Source organism: Crocodylus porosus, unplaced genomic scaffold, assembly GCF_001723895.1.
Source record: "Crocodylus porosus isolate Cpor-Errol unplaced genomic scaffold, CroPor_comp1, whole genome shotgun sequence".
Taxonomy (NCBI): Eukaryota; Metazoa; Chordata; order Crocodylia; family Crocodylidae; genus Crocodylus; species Crocodylus porosus.
The window spans coordinates 19,548,527-19,560,598 of NW_017728906.1; the positions used below are offsets into that span (position 1 = coordinate 19,548,527).

Genomic DNA, 12,072 nt, shown 5'->3' on the forward strand with positions numbered 1-12,072 from the left:
GTGTGTGTGTGTGTGTGTGTGTGTGTGTGTGTGTGAGAGAGAGAGAGATCAAGCTGGGTATGTGTGTGTGTGTAAGATCATCAGGCAGTCTGTATGGGAGAGATCAAGCACTGTGTGTGTGTATGTGCGTGTGCGTGAGTGAGGGAGAAAGAGAGAAAGATCAGGCTGGGTGTGCGTGTGTGTGTGTGTAAAAGACACAACACCTGGCATGCTCCCAGTCACCTCTCCCGTCCCCGCCTGCGTGCCCGCCTGTCCCCCAGCCCGCACCTTTGCGAGGGGCCGGCCGGGTCCCCCCGCCCGTTGTCCCTGCAGGCGACAGCCCTGAGCGAGGCAGGGCTCGGGGCTGCGCTCCCTGCTGCAGTGGCCCGGCCGCCGGCTGACACAATGGAGGAGCCCCTGCGGGCTGGTGCTGGGGGGGGAGAGGCAGCTCTCCGGCTCCGCTGCAGCAGCTCCTGCTGCTCCTGCTGCTGCAGTGCATCAAACACTCCCCTCCCCAGCAGAAATCATTCATTCGAGCTGGGGAGCGGGGTGCACACTCTGCCTCTTCCCTTGCACAGATCCTCTGCCCTGCATGTGGCTGGGGAGCGATGCTAGGTGGCAGGGGGCACTGCTGATGGGGGCAGTGCAGCATGACCGGTAGTGATGGGGGGGTGGTGCTTCCCTCCCCCCCACCAGCCTGATGCCTGGCAGGGGATAGTCAGTGCCAGCAGCCTGCAGATAGAAGCTGGGAGCTGGGATGTGCCACCCCGCTTTCTCCAGGGGTGCTCAGGAAGTTGCCAAAAGTTGCGCCCTCTCCCTGGCTAGTGCATGCCTCTGAGTTTGGGCTCTGCTTGGGCAGGAGGCTGCACCATCGCTTAAGGCAGCCTCAGAGTTAGTGGGGGTGCATTAGCCCACCCATCTGAGCCTTTGGGGAGCTGGCAGGTTCAAGGCACCAGGTAGGGGGCTGGACTACGTGACCCCTTGAGGTCCCTTCCAGTCTTGCTTCTCTGTGATGCTGATCATTTACCTGGCTCAGAGGGGCAGAGGTTGTGGGCAAAGCTGCCAGAGGGAGAAGCTTCTGGGGTAACAGGCTAGTCCTTTCTAGCCCTGTGGCCTCAAACACAGGGCAAGCCAGTGTAGACAGTGGTGGCCCCCCTGGCTTGGGTTTTAGGGACACAGGTGGCTTTGTCATTCTGGCAAGGCAGCTGAAGCCTGACGTGCTGGCTCAGAACTGAGTGCCAGTGCTCAGAACTGAGTGGGTGCTGGGGCTGCAGTTAGTGGCACTGCACGTTGAGGACACAAGGAGCCTTTACTACAGCAGGGAGAAATAGTGTGTGTGGGGGGGAAAACAGCTCACCCTCCCTTTCAGCAGCCACCCGCTGCCACTGTGAGACACAGGACACTGGGCAAGATGGACCTACCGTTTGAGACAGGGAATGGCAGTTCTTATGTTCATCTGCGCTGATGGGGGATCTGCCTTGGGTAACACATAAAAAAGAGGTCACAGCACTTAGTGGCCTGTGGAGATCCCGGAGTAAAGAGGTTTCTCTCCATATTTCCTCCCCACATACATTTGAAAGTCAGAAATTACTTTCTAATGCTCCCTTGCTTGGAATTTGCTTAGCATTTTATATGCTCTCAATCAGGCCACTTTCACTGTGGAAACTGTGACCAGTCAACACTGCAATGTTGACCTGATCCTGCAACAGTACAATCAATGGGAGTTTTGACATTGATTGCAGCAGGGGCATTTAATTGGAGGGACACAAATTAATTGTGGCCTGATAGTTAACCTTTGCAAAATGTAGGACTAGTAGAAATGCTTCTGTGATTTAATGTGTCGAAGAGCTGTTAGCTACTAGTGGATATTCCTCTGCACTGTCAAGCACCCAAACACTGCAGCAGTTTAAATCTGCACAAAATGAGAAACTGTTTGAAGAAGTGAAACTGATGGGGCAGGTTTTCATTGTTCAAGTTGGGGAAATGCAAAAAAGTAAATATATGGTAAAAAGATGGAGCATAAGTTTATTTGTAACTTTATTAGTAACTGGAAGCAGTTAGATTTGGTTTACAATATTGTGAAGCTGTTGGCATCTTGCAAAGTTTTTGGACTTTCATACTGGATTTAAAAATACTTTCAGGTTTTATTTGATAGTTATAAATACCTTCTGAATTTAAATTTCACAGAGTCTGTAAGGGGTACTTGGAACCAAAACCCCAAAAAGAACAGTCTTTGGTTCTCCTAAACCATGGATTCTCACCATGCCATCAGATCCTTTTAAGTGTGATGAGGGGTGCCACACAATGTTAGCACTAATAGGTGTGCAAACACCTACATGTGATGCACAACCCAGAGATTTCAAATAGGAATCCAGTGTCAGAAACATTCTGACATATTGTGGTTTTTCTTAGTTTTTTACCAGAGAAAAAAAATGTCATTTTTTTCATAGCCAAGAATGAATGAGAGCTAAGAACTGACAGTCTCTGAAGGGTACTTTGAGACCTGCTGTCCTAAGCACTTAGAATTTGTGTATATGAGTGTGTACACATGTGCCTGTATGCATATGCATGCACATGTGTGCGCATGGGTGCACATTTCTTTAACATCACCTATAATAGTTACTAGATGGAAAGACCAGGCTATGTTCCTGACAGGGTGTGATAGATTACATCTAGAGTTCTTTAGGCAAAATGCAAAATATAGCAATGGCTTTCTCACAGCCAAAGCTCATATTCTTTACTACTGGAAGTAAAATACATTACTGGAACCAATTACTAATTGAAGAAAATAAAATCTTTCCTCTGTATACACAGTAAATAAAGCTGTACTCACTAACAAAATAGCCCATTCTGTCCTGTTATGTACATTTTACACTAATATAACTCCTTTGATTTCACTGGAGTTACACTAGTATAAAACTGATGTAATATAATGAAGACTACAGCCCTGGTTTTGGAAATAGGGGATACAAATAAGGCAGATACAGACAGAAGCACTGAAACCTAACCTCTTTAGCAATGACTCAGCCAAGGTGCTGTAGCACCCTAGGCTGCCTTGAGATCCTTTCAAAGATGCTGAGGAGTGTCACAGTTCAGTGTAGGGGTGTAGGTTGTAGCCGTGTAGTTAGGTGAACAAACATGATTCACAAGATATCCTGGGAGATTTCACAGAGGAATCAATAGTGTCAAAAACATTCTGACCTGCTGTGGTCTTTCTGACTTCTTTGCTCTATTATTTTTGTGTGGTCAAAACTAAGAGCTGTCATTTTCTGCCGAGTTCCTGGAGTTTATCAAGGGGTGTCTCAAGTTTAAAGAGGCTGAGAACCACCAATCTATAGGAAAGTAAAGATTTAAAGATATAAAGTGTCTCAGGCTAGAACAGTAGCACCTAACCTTTTTGGTGCTGTTGACTGGATGAGTGGAATGGGGTCAGTCCACAGGCTGGGTCCTTCACAGGGTTGGCCCATGGGCCCAGTCCCATGCTGCCCTGCTCCAACTGTGTACCTGAATATGTTATCTGGCCTGTGGGTCTCCAAATTTGGCAGCAGGGGAGCAGCAATTAATGCTGCCACCACCACTCCCCTGCCATCAAATTTGTGGACCCTTGGGAAGCCATTCAGGTTAGATACTACCAGTCTGCAGGGCGGATTTGGCTCACAGGCCTGGGGTCTAGAAAACTAAGCTGTTACAACTTCTGCAATTCACAGCCTATCTGTAGAAGTTACAGTGCTAGATACCTCATGCTTAGAAGAGTAGTGGTATTAATATTTGAAAAAAATTTGATTTCAGTGAGTTATTTTAGAAGTCATTGACACAATAAGGCACAGAATTTTTATGACTCGCCCAGCCTAGAAGACAGTTTAGTCATTGATGTTTGTTGACTTCTTAATTAAGAAGCCCAAATTTCTCACTTATTTTTCCTGTCATTTTAAATGTGGAATCATTTTTAGAGATTGCCCTGTTTCTTCAGGGACCCCACAGAGAAAACTCTGCGGTGAGGTTAAACACCTGTAGTCATTCTCTTTCTCCTAGGCTGGAAAGAAACAAGATTGTTAACCTTTTCTTTGTGAAAAACCAAATTAGGTCTAATCTCTATAGGTTCTGAATCAAAGGAACTGACTAGATTTCTTAAACATGGGAGATTAATTGAATGCTGGTTCTATTATGCCTTTATTTAAGTCCCACAGTTGTGCCTTTAGATTTTTGCCTTTTGATAGTAAAATTTGAATGTACTAAATAATATGGGAGTCTTTATGAATAAAGTCTTCATAGGCTTCACCATGACTGAGCAAGATCCATGGTGAGAAATAGAATGATTACAAGGTATATACACAAAGCAAAGACTAACTTTTGTTGAAAGAAAAAATGAAAAAAATAATTAAAAGAACTGGACCTAAATTTCATTTCTAAGCAGATCCTATCTAGCTGAAAAGATCCTATCAGAGGTGGGAAAGGGAAATGGTGAAAATAATTTATTAAAGATGAAGAATAACCCCAAAACATCCCTAACATTTCTGTACTCTGTAGCAGACTTGGTTTTCCCTGTTCTGGGCTAGAGTATCCAAGTAACTGAAGTTCAAGACTGACATGCTTTGGCACAAATCTTTGAAAAAGCTCATCAGTATGTGATCAGTTTGGGTCACACTGTTGCTTTGAGAGTTGCCCTTCTATGAGAACTGAAAGTTGATTAATTGAACTGTATCAAACCCACACTTCTTCTCAAGAAGAAAAATGGTTTCAAGTTTGATTCATTTGGAAAATAAGTCTCCATCCGAGAGACTCCAAATGAGTTTCTCTTAGATTACATTTACGAGTATATCTGCCTACATTTGTTTTATGAGATTGCCTTTGAATTACAAAGCCAATAAGCATTTTAGGATTAAATATTTATAAGCAACTTGACAATATTAAGAAAAACTGAAGGAAGATGACCATGTTTGATGAAACTATAGTCAAAATAGCACCATCCTTCAACATGCTTGACTCTGGACCTTACTGGTTAGGGAATTCAAATGATATGTTCCAGTCCAGCTTCCCAGACTATTTATGCATATTATGTCAAGCAGATATTGATGAAAACATAAAAATAACCTGGAGAGAAGGGACTGACATCTAAGATTTCCACCTTCTGGCAAAATGCCCTATCTAGGAAACTTATGATTATGTGCATCTTGGTCTTCTTGCTTCTCTTCTGTCCTGGTGAATCTGCCCAGTTGTGTCTCTAAACGTTATGAATTGTCCAGGGAAGTATAAGTATGAAGCTCCTCAGAAGTAGGAGAACTAAAAACCAGATCTGGCACTTCTCAGGCACTTACTCCAAACATTAAACTGTTACCTCAAAGATTGGGGCATTACTACTGATGTGCTTTCAATAGTGGACAAGACTGCTCTGGAGAGAGCTAAATATAGTGCTTCATTTTTTTGACACTTCTTAATGTCAATTTTGACATATTTTAATGTTCTAGAGCGCTTAAACAGTGCTTCTCAACTGGGGTGAGAACCTGCCATGGGTCCTGTGATGCCACTGCACCTTCATGGAGTGAAACTCCCATGTGTTTCCATTCTCAGGTGGTACATTGGAGCTAAACCAAGAAGTGGCTGCAACAGAAAGGCACACCTACCTGAATAACATTATGCGGGTGGCCATGCTGCTTCTACCTGGTTCTTCCTGGTTCAGCTCCAACATACCTCCTGAAAAGAGGCAGGTGGGACTATCCTATCTGGTGGCAGCAGCAGTAGGGTGAAACAGCCCCATGTGCCTCTGTGTTCAGGAGGTACATTGGAGCCAAACTAGAAAGAGTCACAACAGAAGTGGCACATCTGCCTGCACCATATAATGTAGATCCACCTGCCTTATACATTTGTGTTTCTGTGAGATGCATGCAGGGTCAGAGAAGGAAGGGTTGTAGTAAGAACACATGCTTCTGCCACAGCTGCTTCCCAATCTGGCTCTGCAGGATGTACCTAGTGCAGTTCCACAAGGCTGCAATGGCAGTGGAAGTAACTAAACTGAGGCACCCCCTTGGTTTCCCCTCTCCCAGGTCTTGTATGTCCTTTTGCCTCCAGCATACCCCTCCCACCCCCTCAGCAAACGAGCTGCATGTGTAGGTTGATACCTGGTCCCTGACAGCTAGGTGCTCCTGAACTCAGTCCCTTACTGCCCCAGGGTGATGATCATCTTAGGGTAACTTAAGGGAAGAATTTCGCTTAGTGGTTTCCTATCCTTACCAGTGACCTGAAATCATATGTTGTATGGTGAGTCCACTGCTGCTCTGGGAGCAAATGTCTGCTCAGCCAGGCAGACCTGGGGAAGTACTCCCTGCCAGCAGCCTGAAGGGGTTCATTTAATATTATCTAACCAAGGAGTAACGTATTAATTGATAATGTAATTGTAATATTTATAATGTAACAAATATATTATTTTTCTGGGATGTTACTAATTATGAATTATGAAAAGTGTTGAAGGGGTATCTTGAGTCTAAAAAGATTGAGAACCACTCACCAGAAGTTATGCTTCTGAGCAGTGGCATAATCCAGGGCAGAGGAGTGAGACACTAGCCCTTGGCACTGATTTAGACCTTCTAAAATCGACTTCAGCAGTGCCCCAGTGAAAAACTCTGACCTCCTTAATGATTTGACCCCACTGATCACTATGAGAGCCCCAAGAAAGGCATCCATGAGGCATGTAAATAATCTCTACACTTCTCCATGATGAAACATCAAAACCAACTCATTGAGACTGATAGGGAAATACAAGTTTCATTGACAGAAAGAGGAGAGCCTTCAGAGTTTGGCAGAATGGCATCAATTACAAATGGAAGACAGATACTTATTACCACATAAAATCCAAGACCTAAAGGAAAATTTGAGAACGAAAGAGCAAGTAGTGAAAGGACAAAGTAAAAGGAATTTAAAATGTTGATGATAACCACACCATGTAATTTCTTCAGTAAAATCAAAGCCAACACACATAAGGAACAGCCTCTTTGAAGTCCAAGGATGGGACTATACTCCTTAAAGACAGCCCCACAATCAATGCACAGTGGAAGGAGCACTTTCAAGACCTTTTGAAGAGAGATACTAATGTAAAAGGCAATACCATGAAGCCATTCTACAACACTTTGTTAAGGACTACCTTGGAGACCCACCAACTTATCAAAAGGTCTTGAAAGTCATTAAGCAGATGAAAAATAACAAAGCATGTGGTCATCAATATTCTTGTAATTGTGTTGTGTGTGCCTGCTCAACTGAAGCCTTCTTGACTGCTTCTAGGAAGTACATGAAATGCTTGGACTCACTGTTAACTTCATGTAAACCAAGATCCTTTACCAACCCACTCAAAACCAACTGGCTTCACCTGTACACATTACAATTAGAAGGCAGTCTTTGGAGAACACTGAGCATTTCTCCTACCTGGGTAGCCAACTTTCCCTAAAAGTAAACATAGATGATATTAAGCACTGAATAAAATTTAGCAGTGCTGCTTTTGGATTTCTCTGAAATCATGTCTTTGATCATGACAACAGGACCCAAACCATACTTCTTTTCTACCAGGCTGTTGCCATCCCTACCCTGTTGTATAGGTATGAAACTTGGATGCCATTGGAAACACCCGAAGGTTTTGAAATGTTACTTCTGCAAGCATTCTGGGTAAAGCAAACATTACCAGCATTGAAGCCTCTGTCAGTTAAAGAATAGGATACATAGCAATAGGACATTTCATAATGGTGTCTGACAATTGGTTCCCAAAACACATCTTTACTCCAAACTCAGTGATGATCATCTCTTGAGAGGTGGGCAAAAGAAGAGATTCAAAGACATCTCTGATGAAATGCAATAGCCAGAGACCCAGTGATACTGTGATAACAACAAGTCATTGACTGTTTTGAACAAACTCACTTCACTATGGGGGTAAACAGATGACAGAGAAAGGGAAGAGCTTTGATCCAACCTCATCAGAATCTACTCCTTCCTCCCAGAACTATTTACCATGTCTGTAGTTGAACATGTGGGTCTTGGATTGGCTTCCTTAATCATCTACAGACTCCCCTATCTACTGGGAGCCTTTTCATCCTTATCTCAAGAGACTGCCAATGGTTTAAGGAGTTTGTATTAGGCAGTAGCTAAACTGTGTTTTCAGGATTGCAATCAGAACTTAGGTATCTAAGTCCCATTTTTGGATGTAAAGAATGTTGCAGATTCTATCTCACTTTGCAAGTATGGGCCTCTGTGGCAAAGGCACAGGGAGATTCCTGTAGGGTGGCTGCAGGGTGGCTTCTAACTGCCTACGCCCTGCAACTATCTGCCTGATTCACTCCTTACCTTACAACATCTGCAGAACTGAGATAGGAATGCTAAATACCACAGTACATAGCCATGATTAATCTTTTGATCCCTCAGTCATATGTGTAGATTTTAACAAGAATCCAAAGGAAAGAATATGATCAGGTAAAATATGTGCAGATAGATCTATTGAAGGTTGAACAGGCAGTCTTACATTTTGTCATTTCCTGGCTTTTGTATATTTGACTTGAAAACAATAACAGCCTGTTTAATGCTTTTCAAAATTATTTTTAATTTTCATATGATGTCCTTATTCTTAAACTTCAAACAGGAAATAAAGGAAAAGGACAACAACAGACTTAGAAACTTTACATCAACACCAACAACCTATGACACTATACCAGAAAAGGAGACTAAGACACAGTTGTCCTATACTAAAAGCAAGCTTATTGAACCCTAACAGATACAATTCTAATTAAAATTGAAGTAGCAGTAACAATTTAAAAAATTTAGGTTTGTAGCTAGTCAAACAGATGCTCACCACCCCAAAATGTTGTAAGTGCAACTTCACTGGTTGATCAGGCTGTGAAGTCCTGTCTGGGGGACTCCTTGCTGCTCCAACAGCTGATGTTGAGACAGGATCTTGAATTGGTGGCAGGATCTCTTCAGGCTCTTGTCAGGAGGGTTCTTAGGAGAGGTTCCAACTCTTGTTCTTATATACCTTATCGTTACTGCTTTATAATTAATATATTAGCATAAGCTCTTCCCTACAGTGCATATTAATGAGCCTATTTCCACTTGCCATATGTGATTATCTGTAACTGGCATTTTAAAGTAGCTAAAAGTGAATTTATTCTTAGGTAGGGGTTAGTTTTTCTATTAATAATTACCCTTTTCTCCCTAGCCAAATGCCGTAATTTTGGTTGGCCCAATCCCTGTTTCGACATTGGTCATCCGACCAGGGTCCTCAAAATGACCACAGAAATGTTACACTTGCTAAAATTAAGAAAAATTGGCATAGTACCAGATATACTGCATCACATATATTTAAAGAATTCCAATGAGATAATTATGAAGGACATTTAAGTTTACAATATACATCTCTTCTGGGTCACAAAGCAATGGGTTAAAGCTGGAACACCAATTAGACATTCACATTGCATGAGAATGAAAAGTGGAGAATACTTTGCGTTCCTGCTATGTGTTTTACTGAGTTTTGGGAAAGTGGCACATCAGAAAATTAATTCCACATCAGAAATGTCTTGTTTTCAGGGAAGATATTTCAGGGAAATGAAATGACATTTCAGGGAAAAGAAAAGTCTTCTTTTCAGGGAAGACACTCCCTATGTATGAAGAAGGGTGACTCTGCTTGAAAGCTTGTTAATAGCTTTTTTACAACTACTCAGTTGGTCTAATAAAAGATATCACATCTACTCAAAGTGCCTTGCCTTCTTTTCATGGAAGAATATATTGAGGAGTGGGAAAGCATAACAAACCAAGAGTCAAACTTACTGATTCACAAGAATGCAGTTTTCTGTGAGTCTTGCTGGTAGTGAACGTATCTTGCATTTTAAAAGTGAATCATTCTTTACTCTCAAGATAGATGATACAACAGATTATGTGACATGGCAGTTCTTCAAGGAATAACTTGTGTAAAAAGGAAAAAAACTTCATGCTTTTAATGTTACTGGACATGAGATAGTTACATCACATTTTAACTTCTGATTTTATAAGCTTTTGTAATATATGCCCCCGTAAAATATTGTAATAAATGCAATTTTTTGATGTTCATACTCAAAGGTATGACTGGACAAAAAAAATAGAGTTTCTAAAGTCCTATGGGAGAGGGGGAAAAGTATTAATAAAACCCATGGGTCTTTTTTAATTTGAGATGCACCTAATAAAATGTCTTGTATTTTACAAAGTTTAATTAAAAAAAAACAACAAAGCAAACACAAAAAACTATTCTGAAAGAAAGTTTACTTTCTGTTTGTTTGCAATCAAGATTCATTTACAGTCAGGACGCAAATCTACCATGAAAGTCTAGTATTTAAAAAGCACTCACATCATACTCATCACACATGCAGAGCACTAATTAAAACATTCCGCTGTTCGCCATTGGACCCAATCAATCCTCTACCTCAATTAATTATTTCACTGCCTATTTTCTCCAATTATTTACCCATCCAGATCTATCCTAGGCTTCCAATGCACCTTCTTCCATCTCAACCTCATCCACACAGGGCTGCTTCCATTAGTTGTATGTACTCATCTCCACCTACTGTACTCTCTCCTGTATTTTCTGTATCCTTAGCTGGTTCTCTACTTTCACTTCATGGTCACAATTAAAAAATTCCCCACGTTATACTCTAGGTCCCTAACCATATTTGTTTTTCATTTTACTCCCTGAGAAAATTCCTACCTTCACATTCATCCTTTGCATGCCCCTGTCCATGCCATTAATCTTCTGTTTCCAGAAAACTCATCAATTCCTGCAACTTGACTCTTCCCTCCAAACCTTTAATGCAAATTCATGTACTCTGCCAAAATACAACATTAGCAATTCAACTCTTTTGCAAACCAAATTTATGCTTTTTCTAAAGCAACCACCCCCTAGCAAATTGACTCTCTAAATACCATCCTGGTAAACAGAGTTCTTCTGCCAACAAGAAGCTTGGGCATCCTCTATCTCCCTTCCAGTAAACTGCTCCTTTTTAGACATCCAATTTATCTACTTTCTTACTGAATGGGATATGGTGTTTTGGGGGCTATAGTCAGGTCACCTCTTCTAGGTATCCCTGTCCCTAGATACAACCAGGGTCAGTGAGATGCTTTTGTTCAGGTTTCTTGCTCAGTAGATGAGCAGGACAGATGGCTGTTGAGGAACAGAGGATCAGTTACAATCTGAGCACAGGGCCCCAAGAGGGGCTAGGTGTGTGATCGGAGGATCCCCAGGCACACAAAGCAGGGCTGAGTGAGAGAGACCAAAGAAGAGGGGGAGTGTCTGAGTGCAGGACCTGGATGTTCAGGAGCCAGGGAGTGACTGAAAATCAGACCAGAGGTCCACAAATCCAAAAAGGGCATAAACCCAACAAGAGAGACCAAGAGCTCAGAGAAAAGGTAGGAGTCAGACAAGAGGGTCCATGAGCCCAGAAAGAAGGGATCAAGAGTGGGACCAGGGTCTGAAAACCCAGAGAGGGGGATGAGTGTGAGACCAAAGAGTCCAAGAGACCAGAGTCTGAGAGTCCAGGATGCAGCCATGTGTGGGACCTGATGGTCCAAGAGCCCAGAGGGAAGGGCTGACAGAATTTTGGATGACTTTGTTGAATGATAACACCTGCAAAACTTAGAGCAAGGCACAGGGGTGGAAGAGAGCCTTAAGGTTACAGGTGCCCTGTAGAGCCACAGGCAAGCCAAGAGGGCCTATTGAGCCTGAGACCCAAGAGAGTAGTGAGGCCTGGGGGATACTTGGTGGTGGTTTGCCAGAACTGAGACTTACTCTAAGGCCTGTGGGCAGCCTACCTTAATCAGTTTTTAATAAGAACAAGGTGTGGTGGGTGAGCAATGGAAGGAGGGTAACATTAGAGTCTGAGGTAGACAGGAGCTACATAGCTACCAAGAGGTATCATGGCTGCTCCTGGGGCTTGAACCTATTACAATAGGGTTATGTATTACTGCTATTACAGTAGTACCTAGGACCACTAGTATTGTAGCCCAGTGATTCTCAACCAGGGCATAGTGAAAGCCTTTGAAGGGTGCCACTGGGAGAGAAGAGATAAATGCAGGCTCTTCCCTTCCAGCTGCTCCTTC

General features: G+C 42.7%; 1 protein-coding gene across 3 annotated transcripts in view; it reads left to right on the plus strand.

Moving 5' to 3' along the window:
- Nucleotides 1–12,072, plus strand: part of ROBO1 (roundabout guidance receptor 1) — a 1,129,598-nt gene that overhangs the window by 981 nt on the left and 1,116,545 nt on the right. The window lies entirely within an intron of this gene.